Raw genomic sequence first — 18,873 nt, 5'->3', positions numbered from 1 at the left:
AATTATTTGGGGTGATCAATTGATTTTTATAGAATTGGCATGACAAGATAATCACTAGGATGATGGACATAGTATGTCATTTGAAGGATTAAGAAGAATTGGATGATGAGTGTTGCCTCAGTTGTTTCAGCTCGTCGAAATGAAAATAAGGGATTTGAAATTTGCTCGATCAATCTTGGATAAGGTTATTTTTTAAGGAAAATGCTTAGAATTGGCTCAGTACAAGCACAAATTCTTTGCTTGTTAGAAGGATTGATGATTTAGACTTGTGACGCGCGACAACGTGTTTTTTTTAGGATGGTTGGTAATAAAAATGACTTTGGAAGGTGTGGAAGAAAGATAAGTATAATAGGAGTACTTTACGGGTACATGTTTGACAATAGGTTATGACTTTAGCTAAAAGATTTTGGCAATGATAATGATAATTGTAGAATCAACCATTTGCGTTTAGAGTTATAATTATAATCAAAATCAGGTATTTCAAGTGGAGTTGGATCAAGTGTGTGAGAAAAAGACTATTGAGCTAAGTTAAAGGAAGATTTGAGCGGATTAAGTGAACAAGCGAATTCCTAAGGAATTTGGGAAATATTTATGTTACACCCTGTACTTTTAGAGAAGCACTTATCAAGTTTGAACATAAGTATGTTGAACTATGGTTAAGTAAAATAACTTTGGACGGTCAGGAGCGAAGCATTATTGAGTATATTTTATGAGTGAAGGATGCATATAAGGAATTTCGGAAGGTTCTATAATGAAATGAGTGGAAGAAGTTGAGTTAGTATGACTTTGGAAGAAGATGAGTGTTACTTGGAACGACAAGAATGAGCCAAATTTGGGAAAGAATATCTTTTAGCATATGAAGAGTTTTGAAGTAAAGTAAAGGCCTAAAATGAAGTTCATGAAGTCTAGTTTCCAACACAACAAACCGCGCATCGATCCGACATTGGAATAAAACATTCTGAGCATTTTAAGATGGATTGCTAGAGTAGGGACTAACCTTTCGCGAACGTAACTAAGGTGGCGCGAATGCGAAGAGAAGCCCTGAGTAACTCTTCGCGAACGCGACCGAGGCCCTCGAACGAGAAGAGCACTTGTTAAGTCAGTTTCCACTGACTTCCACACACTACATAAGGGATAAAACCCTCTTTTTTCACCAAATATTTTCCCAAAAAGCTCAGCAAACATAGGGGTGTGTGTGTCAAAAAATTGAAGGATTGGAGTGATTTTGAGTGGCGGAGTATTAATCGAGGCTCGGGTGACGTATGTTGGTGACTATAGTATCGTTTTGTGGTGGACCGTGGCTTTAATTCAAGGAGGATATTGAAGATATTGATGTTCTAGTAAGAATAAGGTATGAATCCCTCTTATTTATATTGATTTACGTTTATTTATGGAGATAGAACTATTAAGTGGTCGTATAATGAATTTGTTGGTTGAGAAATTGAATAAACATCGTGTGGGATATTTATGGAGTATTTTGGTATTGATGATGATGTTTTTGATGTTAGTGTTGTTGCTGTTGTTGTTGTTATTGGTTGTTGATACAGTGATTTCGGGCTAGGGATATAAACAGGGGAGATGCTGCCCGAATTTCGGCAGATTCTAAGAGGATTTAATTTGAAGGCTTAAGACAAGCTTATCATGATAAGCCTAACAATAGTACGGATGGTTTTATATGTAGATTACGAGACTACGACTGATCTTATGTAGATTGCAAGACAGGAAGTAGGTTGGAAAGTTGAGAAGTAAGTTCCAGGTATGTTGAGGCTGTCCCTTCTTTCATTTTTGGCATGATCCTATGATATGAACGAACAAGCGAGGAAACGAGCTTCCATATTACTCTACTCTTAGAAGCACTAGGAGACTTCAGTCTTTGATGATCCTGTACCCTTGTTATTATGTTCCTTCTATTCATGGGTCTTGAGATTCCATGTATTAGTAATGTTAGCTTAGCAGTTGTCCACCAGAGTTAGTGTGACATCATATTATTCTAAGAGTTTTATTATTTAATTTTACATATGCATTACATTTGTTCATATATATGCATATTGACCCGTGACCAGAAGGCGTTATATACACATATATTATATATATATGGGGTATGGGGAAAGGGATAGGCATTATATACGCATTACCACCTGATCAGCTGGTGCACCTTGATGATGATATATGGATCGGGCTGTGCGTTCCTTGACACTATTATGTATGGATCGGGTCGTACGTTCCTCGGCTCTATTATATATGGATCGGGCCGTACGTTCCTCAGCACTATTATATGATATACGGATCAGACTGAATGTTTGTTAGCATTATGACCTATATATGCATACATGAGCATGATTATCATTGAGAGCATGCATGTTAGGCGCCCACAGTGGCATTGTTAATTTATAGATTTATGCAAATACTTTCAGATACTCAGTCATACAGATGCATACAGAGAGTCAGTTGGTCCTTGAGTTCATGATTCTTATGTTTATGTTACTTCTATGCCTTACATACTCAGTACATTATTCGTACTGACTCCCCTATTGCTCGAGGGGCTGCGGTCATGCCCGCAGGTTCAGGTAGTCAGAGTGGCGGTCCAGCTCAGTAGGACTTCCACCTAGGAGTAGTCAGTGCGCTCCACTTGGTTCGGAGCTGCAGTCTATTTTGGTATGCTATTATGACATGCATATATGGTTACGACGTGGAGTTCCATAGAGGTTTGTAGAGGGTTTCATGTAGATGAGATGTTAGGTGTCCTTGTCGGATCCTATATTTGTTGTAGAACACATGTAGCGGCCTAGTTGACTTGCATTGTTACCTTCAGCATGTATGTATATATATTCGTTGGTTGTGAGTTCTTGACGTAGAGCTTATCCTGTTATTTTTACAGAAGCATTCAGTTCAGTTATATGTCATATATGGGCCACTATATTGTCACACCCCGATCTTACTGGAGTGTGATGGGCACCCGACCCCATACTCGGAGCCGAGCAAACCCGCTGACTCTTATTACATACTTAATCTCTTTAGATTCTTACATCGATAAGAAATGAAAAAAACATAGTTAAGCGTTCAGAATCTTTCTTTCGTTGTTCTCAAATCAAACAAAATCTGTGGGTATGTGGAATCTGTAACATAATATATAAAGACACATCGGCTGGTGAAGCCGCTTTGAAGACTGACAAACTACACCCACGACTCTGTCTGCAAAGTCTCTAACTTCGAACAAGACATCATAGCATAGTACTCTGACCCGGCAACACTCCAGAGCAAATGGAGCTTTCCAACTCCGCTGGAACATCTTCTATAATAGCTTCTACTCATCTGGGTGTACCTGCGCGGCATGAAACGCAGCCCCCGAAGAAAGGGGGTCAATACGAGCAATGTACTAAGTATGTAAGGCATGAATAGTAACATAGTAAGGGATGTAATTGTAAATCATAACAGAATGGAAATACAGAGCATATCATGAGGTAAAAGAGTAACCTGTACATCTGAGTGCCTCTTAGGGCGGATACCATGCATGCTTGGCTTTCTTTGAAAAACATTTCTTCTTCATATAGAAAATAGAACATATCATAGCGCCAAACAACGTCGGCTCCCCCACATATATCCCGCGTCCGGGCATCCCGCGTCCGGGATGATAAGTTACGCCAACTGACCAGGTGGCAATGCGTCTATAGCGCCACATATGTCCCTTTTCCCCATATTCCCCATATACATATACATATACATATATCATGTCCATGTGTCATATACATATATCATATAAGCAGCATGCATGAGAGCCCAAAGAAAGTCATGTATCCATCGGAGCGACGTAAGGTCGTTAACCTCCGATTACATTATGGAATAACCATGGTCGCTTTGTCTCACCTTGAAGGAACAATTATTATAAGATGAGACTAGCAACGAATAACAGCGTACATAAACCGACACCTGAAGACTCAGAAACAAGTTTTGGGTCGATCCAATTTAATATAAGAAAGTTATGAGCGTTTGAAGTACAGAACCTTCTATGAACGTTTCAGAAGCTATTTTTGGAAAATCAAAGCAATAATCATACCAAGTACCTTTAAACATAAAATCATTCTTATCATAGTCATCATAGAAACATTCTCATCCTTGACATCATCAATGTCATTGTAAAACATATCCATCGTTATTGTCATAAAATCTTACAAAATCATAAACCTCTGTTTTGGTAGAATACGAACACTTTGGAAAAACATTTACGAGTTATTGGGAAGAGAATCATGCCTTGGAATCATAAACATCTAACTTTTGAAAAACAAGTAAGATATGGAAACAATTTTGAAGTCATAACATCGGGATCATGCCTTTGAAAGAAAGGGACAAGCCTTAACATACCTGCTCCACGTCCTATTAGCTACGCTTAATTGTCCAAGCTCGCTATCGCTAGTCTACATTCAAGAAGATTGACGCAATCATTAGACTCATCACCATATACTTGTCTTAATCCTTCAAATAAATTGACTTATGATCTGCCGAAATTTCGGCAGCATCTCCCTGTAAATATACCATCCCCGAGAATCTAACTCGGCCCAAATCATCAACCAACAATCCGAGAATTTAACTCGGCCAAACTATCAACAACAATACCAACAATCGTACCAACAACATCAACAATCAATTCAAGACGCATTCTAACATTAACAACCTTTGTCATTCAATTCAACGACATTTCATTTATATTCAATTCAATTCACATAATATTCAAAACAACCCAATCGACATACTACTTCACCCGAAACCTTCCAAATTCAACAAGAACCATAACAACCTATTTCCTTCTTTCAAATTCAATCACAACAACCCAACTTACAATCTTCCAAACACATGTCTCACTTCCAAATTCATGAATTATGTTTACAACCTACACATTAGCAACTCTATTCTTATAATTATAAGGAACCATACTAATATCACATTAACTTCTTCAATAATCCGCAAATGATTACAACTTCATTTCAAACCATTAAATCCTCATTTTCATCATGGAATCCACATCTATAACAACCAAAACACTAAATAAAATTAATTCATCATATCTACACCATCACCTCCTCCATTCGGCCACATCATACATATACATATTTTATGAATTTCATCCATTTCCACATACTTCAACACTCACAAATCATCCATAACATATATAAAAGAAGATTGGACACATACCTCTTTCAACTCATCTCCTTTCTCGGCTAGGATTGAAGTTGCACAAATAAATAGTTTGCTTGCTTCAACAACCACCCCACGTTAATTAGGGCCTTCAATTTAGGTGGAACACTAGAAGAAAATTATTTTTCTTGATTAATTTCTCTAGGTCCTTGCTTGGCCAAGCATGGCCGAACATAGCTCCCCTTATCTTTTCTTTCTTTCTTCAAATTTCTAGAATTATAAAAGATGACTATGTGTCTTGCTTGGTCATCTCTCTACACACACACACACACACACACACATATATATATATATATATATATATATATATATATATATATATATATATATATAGTTCCTTCCAATACCATGTGAACACATGGCCTTTTTCTTGAAGTTTCTTAAACTTTAAAATAAAAGATGACTAATTATTTTATTTTGTCATCACCCTTCCATATATATATACATATAACACACGACCAAGGGGTTCTCCAAGAACTCTCTTGAATTTTTTTTTATTTTTTTTTGAAATTCCCATTTTGCCCCTAGCCTTCCACAATATTACCATGAACCATTTTGTGAATTTCCCTTTTTACCCTTAGCCTTTCTCAATATTTCCATACTAATAGAATTCATAAATAATATTCATAACCCACTTGTACATTAAAATAATTTTGGAAGATGGTCATTTCCTTAACTTACCGCGACTACCTCGAAATATCCGAATGTATAAAATACGGGATATAACATATATTGTCCAGCGAGGTTCAGATACGAGTTTTAGAGTGCTTGATCAGTATAGGTCGGGCACTCGTCACGACTCATCGATTTGGGTCGTGACAGAAGTGGTATCAGAGCAGTTCTGTCCCAGGTTTGGCTACAGACCGTGTACAGTAGAGTCGTGTTTATGGGTGTGAAGCGCGCCATACTTATAAACAGGAGGCTGGGTGGGGAATTTAGGAATCATTGACCTTCTTTTCTATCTTAGATCGTGCAATAGAGCCAGAGTCTAGGAAAGATTGTTCCCGACCATCTTTTCCTGTAGGTAAGTATAGATTGATATAGATGAAGAGGTTGGCTTCTGATGGTGGGGGTGCAAGGAAGGCCCCCAGCATGGACTCTGGACCACGGGAACCAGGATAGATTAGGAGGAGTCTTAGTTACTCCATTGAGACAGATCCTTCTCAGGATATTGAGACGATTCCCCCAGAGCCTGTGACTTCTATGGAGGAGGATCCGTCAAAGGATTGCTATGAGACGGACCCGTCTGAGGGTTCGTATGAGATACCAGTGGAGTAGGAGGCTCCTGAGGCTACACCAGATTTGGCCCCTCCATTTTCTCCTATGATTGAGCATTACGTCAGAGCATCCACAAGTGTAAGTGTTATGGAGTATTCTAGCCCTCAGTCTTGGCCTTCAGTTAATCAGGAGTTGCCAGAGTATTCATACCCTTCAGACTCTGATGGGGGAGATGAGAAGGGTCAGACGAGTAGATGGTGGGAGGATGATAAAAGGGATATTTCACTTCACAGTTCCCCAGACGAGGACTAGGACAGGCCGGCTACAGGTATATAGGTCTTTTTATTGAAATTCCTTATGTTATGTGTGCTTATTACGGGATGTTATTTGATGGTTGACAAATGGGATTTTAAGGAAATCGATAATTGAAGTGTTTATAGATAATTATGACTAAGACATTTCTGCTACCATTAGGAACTCCAGGACTAGGAATGAAAAGCAGTCGCATGTGTTGACTTGTGGTTATGGAAATCTTGTAGATATTGGAAGTTTCGAAGGTTACAATAGTATTTATCCAACAACGAAAGTAAGGAACTTTTCCAATGTTGGGGAAATGCATTACAGAGCCTTATTTGGATTTCCCAGTAGAACTTCAAATCGATTTTTCAAAGATATGTGATAAAAGACCATTCAATAGTAAAAAGGACGGATGTGATCCTTATAAGAAGGTTTACCTTGATTTTTCAGACAGATGTGGTGAAGGCAATTGACGATAGAAAAATAAGAGCGATGTTGGCTTATGAATAAAGAGGAAAGGAGAGTAGGTGTTCGAGTGGAGATTATTCATCAAGTTTATATTGCCAGAGGATCATAATCAGGGCTTAGAAAATATTCTAAGAAGTCATACATATTCAGACATGCAAAAAAAAAAAATGAGAAACGAGAATAGCCCGAGGAAAACTAGGAGCATATGAGCCTTGCGACTGGAATTTTAAATGATCGTGAGGTATGAGTCTGGCTAGCTAGGCAAAATAGGGGAGATGTATTAAAGCTACAGATTCAAGACAATTTTAAACAGCATTGGGATGTTCTGTAAGTGAGGTATTAATAAGCGATGTAAATGATAACTCATGTGTGGCCACATTAAATATTATGCTTGCCCTTATGATCGATCTTGCGATATGCTAAAAGTACTGATTGAGTTAGGTATTGAAGTTCAGGTAGCAAGTGCTAGAGAGCATATTGATGTTGTTTTCTTCGAATGTTAAAGTTGGACAATCATAACGCAACAATACCAGGGAGAAGAAGAATATGTGCATATGAGAATAAGGAGACTATGATGTCATGAGAAGAATAGGGGTGTAAGCAAGGAAAGTATGTTGCTAATAAGGATCAAGTAAGGTCTCCAAGAAAAGGGTTAAGGCGACAGTAGCGGCAAAGAGCCATTCGGATAGAGTGTGGCAAAATGTGATACAGGATGGATGCGAAGATTCCGGAGACAAGTATAATAACGATAGGTATGGATATAACTTAAGAAAGAATAATCAAGTTTTATGAAAGGATTCGTACTTCGAATGGAATACTCTACGAATTCTAGGGCCAATGCTACCGAATGACAAGTAGGGAAGAGCACTTATGAGCAAGGGAAGTCAAGAAAGACCCTAGGAGCGAAAGTAAGAAAAGTGCACTAGTGAATTGGTTAAAGGAAGTTGTGTAACCGTCAAGGACAAGAGGAAGGTTAATAAGTTAATGAGTCAAGCCAAGAGGCAAAACATCAGTGGCATGGGGGAAGAGTCCTGACAAGGAGTATCAGAATTCGATTATAAAGGAAATAGGATGAATATACGAGGGATATGTATAAATATGAATAAGTTATGGCATCAAAAGGGAAGATAAGAAAGGGATGAAAAGAGGAACAAAAGAAGTATTTTATAGGTATTTGTGAGTAGGACAAGAATCGACAAGATATTGGAAGAACTATGACGCCTGACTATGGTGCAATCACTTAGTAAAGAAGAACTATAGAACAGTATGAGCTGGGCGAATGAAAGAGTGGGTTATGGAAAATAGATGCGATATTACATCGATTTACAATGGTATTAAAAGAAGAAATCAGATTTGGGGTTGGCTAAAAGATAAGGTCAGTATAGGAAAGGGAACAGACAGAAATCTTCAATCGCAAAAGGTAAAGAGAGGAAATGAGTATTTAAGGACTTCGAACATATGCGCGGCTGATAAACTCAAGCAACAAATACGATATGCTAGATTATAGGGAAGACTTATCAGGTAAGAATCAAGCGAAGGCCAAGAGTTCAAGAAATATCTCAAAGGAGGTAATAAAAGGATGATGCGTCTGATTGGAGCAAAGCTAGTGACAAGGAAACCTCATGGAGCAACCAAAATAATGGTTCTGTTAGATATCAATGATTGAAATTGCAGACCAAGAAACAATTGAACTGATTTGAATTCACTGCGTGGTAAGGAGTCTGGTTTACATTTTGGCAAATTTCCAAATTTATCTCTAATTCATCAGTCGTACTAAGGACTATCAACTTCAAGGATAAATTGAAAGAAGAAGATCACTGAAGAAGAGATTCGAGATATTCTTGATATAAGTACAAGAATTACCAATAGCCGGATCGAGCATAAGTAGTGTATTAATCGATTCAGTTGATACGAGGAAGCAATGGATACTATATTACCAGTTTCTGAGGGTATCCTTAAGGGGGAAGATTAAGTTAAACTTCAAGAGGATGAAGGCATGGAATATCTGTGAAGCGTAGGAAGGATACATAAAGGTCAAAGGAGTAAGAATTTCGGACATATTAAAAAGGGCACAAAAAGGAAAATGGGACCAAAAGTGATTAAGAGTATATGGTAAGTATTGGGTAAGCCAGCATAGAAGGGTGTAAACGACAGAGGTCGAAGAGACAATGTGGATGATAGAGTATGAAGAACTAGTAGACAAATTGGTGATAAGGAAAAAAAGATAACTGTGAGTACGAGCATAAATTTTAGTCACAAGAGAAGGAGGAAAATATTTAAAAATTTATTGGGCAGGAAATTCAGTGAACTCCAGAATACACCCATTGGTAGTAAAACAACAGTAATCATGAGATACCAAAGGAATTGTGAAGCCATGAATATAGAGTCTACATGCGCGTAGGGATGATGAGTTAGTAGTTGCACGAGGAAGGACTCTATATGTATTAGGAAGAAATCATGTGATTGCTCATATGAAGAAACTGAGGAATCCAAGAAAAATTAATCCTCAGAAATTGAGGCGCGTTCCAGTGTAAAACATCATCGAATAATGCTGCAGTACGAATGGGAATGCCAAAGATTCAGTGTAAGAAAATCCAAAAAAGGGTTAAGGAAAATATTAACTAGTTGAGCAGAATCAGTCAATACTGGCACAACTGAACGGTATGTGGACAAGAAACAAAGTAGTATTTCAGCAAAAGAGCTCCAAATACAACTGGCAATCAACTGAGAAATAGAGGGTAAAGCCCAGAGGGGTAAGAATGAAGGAAAAACTAAATATCAAGTTGATTACTATTCATAAGAAATGATGAGGTTAATGGATAAGTTCTTAGAAATCACCAACGGACTATGAGGAAAGATTGAATGGACCATCAATATAGAGGTTCAGACCCTAAAAATAAACAGGAAAGGATTGTCGCTCCAACAAATCGATATAGCGTCGTAAGCCTGCAAATTATGGTTACGGTTCTTTAATTAGGGTGTGTCGTCTCCAAGGAACCGTGAGAAGAATCATAAGTTGCGTAGTTCGAATAAGTTCAGTTCCGCATACGAGGGCAAGACTACAAGTCAGTGAAGTAAATACCAACAGATGCAGGTAAGAATATTGACAACAACATCAAACGAGTTCTACTTCAACATCCAAGGACGAATGTTCCTAAGGGGGGAGGAATGTTAAACCCTGTAATTTTAGAAAAGCACTTATCAAGTTTGAACATAAGTATGTTGAACTATGGCTAAGTAAAATAACTTTGGAATATAAGGAGCGAAGCATTATTGAGTATATTTTATGAGTAAAGGATGCACATAAGGAATTCTGGAAGGTTCTATAATGAAATGAGTGGAAGAAGTTGAGTTAGTATGACTTTGGAAGAAGATGAGTGCTACTTTGAACGACAAGAATGAGCCAACTTTGGAAAAGAATATCTTTTAGCATATGAAGACTTTTGAAGAAAAGTAAAGGCCTAAAATGAAGTTCATGAAGTCTAGTTTCCAACGCAACAAACCGCACGTCGATCCGACATCAGAATAAAACGTTATGAGTATTTTAAGACGAACTTACAGAGTAGGAACTAACCCTTCGCGAACGCGACCAAAGTGGTGTGAACGCGAAGAGAAGCCCTGAGTAACTCTTCGCGAACGCGAAGAGCACTTTTTAAGTCGGTTTCCACCGACTTCCACACGCTATGTAAGGGCTAAAACCCTCATTTTTCCACCAAATATTTCCCCAAAAAGCTCAAAAAACATAGGGGTGTGTGTGTCACAAAATTGAAGGATTGGAGTGATTTTGAGTGGGCGAGCATTAATCGAGGCTCGGGTGACGTATGGTGGTGACTGTAGTATCGTTTTGCGGTGGATCTTGGCTTGGATTCAAGGAGGATATTGAAGATATTTCTTCTCTAGTAAGAATAAGGTATGAATATCTCCTTATTGATATTGATTTAGGTTTATTTATGGAGATAGAACCATTAAGTGGTCGTATAGTGAATTTGTTGGTTGAGAAATTGAATAAACATCGTGTGGGATGTTTATGGAGTATTTTGGTATTGATGATGGTGTTGTTGATGTTAGTGTTGTTGTTGTTGTTGTTAGTTCTTGATATTATGATTTCGGGCTAGGGATATAAACATGGGAGATGCTGCCCGAATTTCGGCAGATTTTAAGAGGATTTAATTTGAAGGCTTAAGACAATCTTATGATGATGATCCTAACAACAGTATAATTGATTTTATATGTAGATTACGAGACTACGATTTATCCTATGTAGATTGCAAGACAAGAAGTAGGTCAGAAAGTCAAGAAGTTCGTTCCAGGTATATTGAGGCTGTCCCTTCTTTCATTTCTGGCATGATCCTATGATATGAACGAACAAGCGAGTAAATGAGCTTCCATATTACTCTACTCTTAGAAGCACTAGGAGTAATTCAGTCTTTGATGATCCCGTACCCCTGTTATTATGTTCCTTCTGTTCATGGGTCTTGAGATTCCATGTATTAGTAATGTTAGCAGCAGTTGTCCACCAGAGTTAGTGGACATCATATTATTCTGAGAGTTTTATTATTTCATTTTTTACATATGCATTACATTGATTCATATATATGCCTATTGACCTATGACCAGAAGGCGTTATATACGCGTATATTATATGTATATGGGGTATGGGGAAAGGGATAGGCGTTATATACGCATTACCACCTGATCAGCTGGTGCACCTTGATGATGATATATAGATCGAGTCGTACGTTCCTCGGCACTATTATATATGGATCGGGTCGTACGTTCCTCGGCACTATTATATGATATATGGATCGAGCTGAACGTTCCTTGGCACTATGACCTATATATATAGAGAGAGAGAGAGAGCATGATTATCATTGAGAGCATACATATTGGGCACCCACAGAGGCATTGTCAGTTTACAGATTTATGCAAATACTTTCAGATACTCAGTCATACAGACAGTCAGTTGGTTCTTGAGTTCATGATTCTTATGTTTATGTTACTTCTATGCCTTACATACTCAGTACATTATTCGTACTGACTCCCCTAGTATTCGGGGGGCTGCGTTCATGCCCGCAGGTTCAGGTAGACAGAGATACGATCTAGCTCAGTAGGACTTCCACCCAGCAGTAGTCAGTGCGCTGGTTCGGGGATGCAGTCCATTTTGGTATTGCTATTATGACATGTATACATGGTTACGACGTGGAGTTCCATAGAGGTCTGTACACAGTTGCATGTAGATGAGATGTTAGGTTATCCTTGTCGATTCCTATTTTTGTTGTACAACATATGTAGCAGCCTAGTCGGCTTGCACTGTTACCTTCAGCACGTATGTATATGCGTTGGTTGTGAATTCTTGACGTAGAGCTTATCATGTTATTTTTACAGAAGCGTTCAGTTCAGTTATAAGTCATAAATGGGCCACCATGTTGTCTAGTGAGGTTCGGATACGAGTTTAGGAGTGCTTGATCAGTAGAGGTCGGGCACTCATCACGGCTCATCGATTTGGGTCGTGACAATTTAGTGATTATATGGGTTATTGTGGACTGTTTGACTAAGTTGACTCTTTTCATATCGGATCAAACTACTTACAACTCAGGCGGAGATTTGTAATGACCTGTTAGGTCGTTTTAGTAATTTTAACAATTTTACCCTTTTTGATCTTTCCTCTAAGTTTGTTAGAGTATATTTGATTTATGGGGATGGGTGGCATGATTCTCGAGGCAATCAGATATGTTTTGGGTGAGAAAATGGAAACTTTGGAGTTTCATAAGTGTTGGGCTGACCAAAGTCAACATCAGGGGTAAACTCATCTTTTTGGAAATTTCGTTGATTCCATTAGGTCTGGAATGTCGATTATAGTTTGGTTGAGCAGTTGGTTTTGTTCTCGACGGTCTCGGGGGTATTTTGGTCTTTTGGTTGGAAAGTTAATTTTAAGGCGTTTGGGGTTGATCGGGTCAAGGCAGTCTCTTTTGAAAATTCTAAGTACGCGGGTGAGTTCGTCGCATTTTTTTTGTTAAGATGCATATTTAGTTTGTATCTGGGAGGTACCGGATGAGTATCGGGATTTCGGGTTGAAGGAGTCAAAACCAGTTTTGTTGGTTTTCAATGGTTCTGGTGTCGCTGGCATTCACGAAGAGGGCAAGCATTCGCGATGCTTAGTGGGCCAGTAGGGTCACGTTCACGAGCAGGGGCTCGCTTTCGCATAGAAGAAAATGGGGTCTGGCCCGGGTCAACCAACCATCGCGTTCGCGAGCATGTCATGCGTTTACGATGAAGGTTTAATGCCCTATTTTTAACGGATTAAAACGAGTTCACAACGTATGACTATGTTTCCTCTGGTTTTGAAAAATTTCAGAGTCGCCACCTAAATTTAGGAAATATTAGGAAACCATTTGTAAAAATGTAAACTCCATTTTTAGTCTTTGAAATCGTGAGATTCTAGATAAGGATTTTATTTACACCGAGGGGAAGGTGTTAAGCATCCCTCAGAGCCTATCCGAAGACAGTCTTTAAACTTAGTTTAACCACTAGTGGGGGATTACTTATCTATTTATTATTACCTAATTTTTTAAGGAACTGCAAAAAGAAACTACTCTCCCAAAATGATTTGTAAAAAAAAAAAAAAAAAAAGTTTTAAGATGATTATGTTATGTGAGTATGCACATTTGTTGAAGTAGTTAATGATAATGCATGTATGTGGAAAATATATAGGACGTTTATTTTATATAATAGTATGTGTAATATAGAATAACGAGCAAATAATAAAAAAATAATTATGGATGACATGATGATATTATACAGGTACATAAAAGGCGACTAAGGGAATTAATGAAAATAAGATAGTATATGTAAACATATTACTTGTAGTTCTTGAAAATACTTGGACCACTATACTTGAGCCCTAATATAATTTTCTTGTATTAAACTTGCAGAATTTGGGCCTGCTCATGTTAGCTTATCAAATAGACAATTTCTGAAAAAAGGACATTGGGAACCTATTCCTGTTAAAGACCAAGCTCAAATTCAGCCACTATTTTTCCTATGAAAATCAGTATTTTTCAATTTAGAAGTCCCATTTTATCCTTCAATATATGCTTTTGCATTCTTAAAAGCTCACACATTTATCCTTTGCGAAAAAATCAGTATTTTTCATTTCTTGCTGAAATCTCCTGGAGAAAACTGGTCAACGAGCATTAGTTTGTAAGAAAAACTCATATTTTATCTCTTTGTGAAACCAATTGTAGCCTACAAAATCGACTAAAGACAAACCAAAATTCTAAATAGGTCTATTATCTGTGAGTATACGCAATCCAATACCCAAAGAGAAAAGGGAAGTAAAGACTAAGCTTTGCCAAATCACACCTGAAAGTTCTATAGAAAATTGAGTCACAAACAAAAGTGTATCAATACCAAAACTCAAAAGGAAACTGTTAGTTCAAGTAATGCAACAAATACAATAACAAGGAAATGCGAGGCCAAAAGAAGAGAGAAGAAGCTGGACATCTCTTTCAAGAATCCAATGCCGAACTAGGAGATTCCAACGCAAGAAGTAAGAAATAGTGACTGGAGAGGAACGGAGTGGAGCAGACGCAGGTTATAGTAAACTCCCAAGGTGCTCCAAGTGTTCCATGTAAAAAAAAAGGGATAAGGATTAGCAGCTTATGACAAACATATGAATCCTCAAATTAAATAGCAAGATATATACAATTATACGCTAAGACTAAACAGATTTCTAGAAATCTTCCAACACAGTGTCCATTTAATTTGCGAAAAGAATGATTTATGCTATTCACTGTCATTAAAAGTTTGAAATAAACCAAGCATATTCAATAACTTAAAATACCCATAGTTTGTATTAGGGAGAAAGCACACAAATACTAAGAAAACATGATAAAGTTTTTTGAACTCAAAAATTGCATAAAGTTATCATTCACCAGAATCTCAATTTATTTCAAGACATAAAAAGGGGCCAGGAGCGATACCAAAACAGAACCAGTGATGAGATAGAAAATAAACCTTAGCAAACCCAACATGCTCTACAAGTTCATGCTAGCAACACCTTAGGGACACACAAAAGAAACAAGAAACAGACACTGGACTTAAACATATTGACGAGTATGAACAAACATTGTTCGTGTTACTTCAAGAACATATTCCAAATCTTATATTGCCTTATTCTAATGCTCATAATTTTCAGATTCTTTAATAAGAGGAAGGATAAAACAGAACAGAGTAACATTGCATTTTAATTCAAAACAAATACAGTTTTATCAACTTCATGAATGTTCCAAAATAATCCTGACATATTTCAAGACCTCTCTCACACTTATTAAGCTATTTAAACAGAAATAAGGACACTTACTATCATATCTTCCAGTTGTTTTATTCCTTATTAATCTATGAATGACACAACACTACATATATCTATTTAACCACCAATTCATTAGTCTATACCTCCGAGACTTATGAGGGAATTCCTTCATCGTATTCTGCATCATACAAGGAAAACAAGAATCTAAGTTATCCCTTCTACAAAGCCAAACATCATGCCAACATGACTTTGAATAAAAAAATGAAACCAGAGAGGGTGGCCACATGTTTAACATAAAGTGTTCAAAATTCACACCAGAAACTCATTTTTACCTTCTAACATAACAAAACATCAACTTAAGATAAGTTTTTCCCAAAACTTAAGTAATGCATGACCACTTTACTATCGTACACATTTGCTAGTTTTAGAAGAAAAGACACAATAGTAACTTAGTCATGAATACGTCCTTAGCAGTTTCGATTTTTTTTTTCCAGCAAGAAGCCAGTTCAGCTTGTAAAACAAAGCTCATAAAAGATATATTAATCCATGTTATCGCCTATAATTTTTAAAGAAAAATAAACAGCCAAAGTTTTCACAAATCTTAGCAAATTTTTCCTTTAGACAAGTTCACATCATCAACAACTCATAAGAACACAAAGATAGTTACTATATTCAAGTATTGATGTTTCATTCATACAACTAAATATACAAGCAAACAACTTTTAGATTTTTTATTTTTGTGAATGATTGGGTTCATCAAAAACCTGCAGCGAAACTAAGAAACTCATAATAAAATCTACCCAAAATTTAGAATTCTCGTAACTTGTTATCTTGAAAAGAGTTTGCTAGCAATATAGGCTAAGAATACAAATGACTATACATTTTAAAAAGGGCAAACCAGATTCTACCAACATGTTGTTCCTCCCATTGAATTAAAATACCATTCCTAGTAACGTGAACAGCACAAAACCAAAGAGGATGGTTCAGATACTAGACAAGGTGTTTGACAGAAACTATTCATTGTCAATAACAGAATCTCATTTTTTTTATCTTACAACATAACACAACACTAACTCAAGATAAGTCCCATTCAGAGTCAGGTAATACACAACAACTTATCCATTTCACATTTTTTGCTATTTTTAAAATGGACACACAAGAGAAACAAATAATGATCAAGCTTTAAACAATTTTCCATGATCCGTTCTTATAAATAAATACAAGACAACCTACAGGCCTATATTACATGTCTATTACAAGATCCCAGACTTAGTCTTTTTTTTTTTTTTTTATTTCTTCAAAGAAAAGGAAGCAAGTATTTTTTTTTTCAAATATAAAGCCCTGTGTATATCACAAGAGCAATCATAACATAAATTCACAACATGCCTTCACTACATATACAAATTTAGCTAAAGATACGGTGCTGTTTATCACATAGGGACAACAAGCAGAAAAGACGATCAACAAGAAACTTATCACAACATTGTAATTAAAACTAAAAGACTTTCATTAATCCTGTGATACTCAATAGGGGAATAACACACACTTAGGTCTAACAGAGCTTACCAAAATAGATTAGTTCTCAACAACCCATATTTCATAATAGAAAACCATAGCTAAGTAGTCTGCCTCTTATTATTATTATTTTTTTTAAAAGAATTTAAAATAGAATTTAAACTAGCGATGCAATTGTTCATGTATTCGACAGGTTAGGAAATATTTCCCTTAACGTTCTTAATTCACTTCAAGGCCATTTTTACATACTGATTTCATCAAAATAAGAAGAAGAACACTGATTCTAATCCCCTTTAAACAAAAATCTAAACAAGGAAACAAGATTTGCAGGTTCTAGATATACCCTCAAAATAGAAAATCAAACGAAGTACGATAACATCCCGGAAACTACATATTTATCTACAAACTGAAATTAAAGGAAAGTTGAGGTCGATTACTGACCTTCTCTGGGACAGGGATAGCGAACTGAGGCTTTTGTCGTCGTCGAGTCCTCGAATCCGCTCGAAGTAGTTTGTTGTTTAGCCGAGAACTTGAAAGAAGATTTTTAGACAGCCAAAAGACTTAGAGTTAAAAGTTGATTTTCTAAGAATCCAAGCTTATAGTAAAGAGAGATTTTCTCTAGTTGTGAACTTGAAAAGAAAAGGGGATATTTTCCAATTGTTAACTTTAAGGGGATTTTTTAGCTATCAAGAAACTTCTCTCCTTAAACACAGCCAAGGGGTTTGTATTTATAGGCTGAGATTAGGGGGACTCAACGGCTTCCTTGAGAAGCTTTGAGTTTGAATTTCAAACAAATAAAAAAGTGGGAAACTTAAGAGAATTCTGAAGAAAAAAATGGTGAAGAGGGAGTCAATTTTGCACCTTTTGCAAAGGTGATGTGAAGGGATGAGTCCTTTCGAGCCGTTTGAGTCGATTTGTGTCTATACCCGTGGAATTGAAGACAAAGTAAGCTTCAACCCGAAAGATCTTCGATCCCTTTCGCAGACATCAACAGAGTTGTGACAGCTCTCAAACGTTAGGAAAAAGGTGATAGATGAGGTGATGTGAGGAAGCGGCGGCGTGGGAAGCATTTAACTGACGGTCTTAAGGGTGTGATGGCTGTGAAGGGGCTAGGGTATCTAGGTCTTGAAGTGAGAAGAGATAAGGGAAGGGGTCGTTTGGTTCTGGTTGGGAAAATTGGGGTTAGGGTGGTTTAGTTGTAGGTGTTAAGGCGGGTCGGGTCAATTGGATTGGGCTAGGGGTGTTGGGCTACTAATTGGTGTAGAAGGAATAGGATTTGGCCCAAGTTTTTGGTAGATGAGTTATATTTTAATCCTTTTTTATTTCAATCAATTAATTAACATATGCCTCTTTGTCTTAATTAATTCCCAAAAATGTATATATATATATATAAATTACAATACAAGTAATATAATATAAACATTTAGTTTAAAAATAAAAAGATGATTAATTTGGTAATAAATAGGATTAAAGGAAAAATGTCAATGCTAATATAGATATAGGAATATCAATATTATTTTTGACTGATTTTAATTATAAAGTATGATGTTTTAGTAATTTTTAATTATAAAAATATGATGTTTTGCTAATTTGTAATAAAAAAAAAGGGAAAAGGGTCTGATTTGCCCCTCTACTTTGAGAAATGGTTCATATTTATCCCTCGTTATGCTATCAGTCCACTTATACCCCTACCGTTAGAATAGTTGCAATATTTAACCCTTGTCCACTGTGGCCAATGTCGTGGGCCAGGATTGTCCACTGTGTCCCATTACATTGCCACGTAAGAGGCCATGTCAGCAATCCCAATTAAATGAGTCTTAAAATTAAAAGACCAAATTATGTCTTCATCTTCACCATTAAAATGACTTCTTCTT

General features: G+C 36.9%; 1 long non-coding RNA gene across 1 annotated transcript; it reads right to left on the bottom strand.

Annotated features, from left to right (window-relative positions):
* Positions 1-14,515: 14,515 nt before the first annotated feature.
* Positions 14,516-18,157, bottom strand: LOC132603412 (uncharacterized). The gene is made up of 2 exons (XR_009568226.1): positions 17,861-18,157; positions 14,516-17,528 (listed from the first exon to the last, which is right to left on the bottom strand). It is a non-coding gene; the product is annotated as an uncharacterized LOC132603412 (long non-coding RNA).
* Positions 18,158-18,873: the final 716 nt, after the last annotated feature.

The sequence above is a fragment of the Lycium barbarum genome, chromosome 7 (assembly GCF_019175385.1).
Source record: "Lycium barbarum isolate Lr01 chromosome 7, ASM1917538v2, whole genome shotgun sequence".
Taxonomy (NCBI): Eukaryota; Viridiplantae; Streptophyta; class Magnoliopsida; order Solanales; family Solanaceae; genus Lycium; species Lycium barbarum.
This window is presented reverse-complemented; position numbering and strand designations above follow the sequence as displayed.